This window comes from Sinocyclocheilus rhinocerous, unplaced genomic scaffold (genome assembly GCF_001515625.1).
Source record: "Sinocyclocheilus rhinocerous isolate Xijiao unplaced genomic scaffold, SAMN03320098_v1.1 scaffold1043, whole genome shotgun sequence".
NCBI lineage: Eukaryota > Metazoa > Chordata > Actinopteri > Cypriniformes > Cyprinidae > Sinocyclocheilus > Sinocyclocheilus rhinocerous.
This window is the reverse complement of record NW_015642610.1, coordinates 1282162-1282430: the sequence shown is the minus strand read 5'-3', so window position 1 is coordinate 1282430 and position 269 is coordinate 1282162. Positions and strand designations below refer to the sequence as shown.

Below are 269 nucleotides of genomic sequence, written 5' to 3'. Positions count from 1 at the left end.
GTTTCCTATAGCAGTATGTGTCTGTTTTAGAGAGAATTGAGTAGGGGGGAAGATTCTCTCTACATACTTTTAGATCGTAAAGTTTATCTGATCTGGCTGAATTGTCCTGGTTGCCATGGTAACCAGGGGCCTGGTGTCGTTCATAGACATCCTGGCACCCAGTATGTTTATTGGGTGAGGGGTTCTGTGACTATTTGTTAATCTAATGAATAATTGATTTGTTAAATCTAATGAAAAATGGTGTGTCTGATTGGTCCAAATGCTACAAA

The 269-nt window shown here is 39.4% G+C and overlaps 1 pseudogene; it reads left to right on the top strand.

Annotated features, from left to right (window-relative positions):
* The window catches only part of LOC107756251 (coiled-coil domain-containing protein 180-like), a 20671-nt pseudogene that overhangs the window by 17579 nt on the left and 2823 nt on the right, over window positions 1–269 (top strand).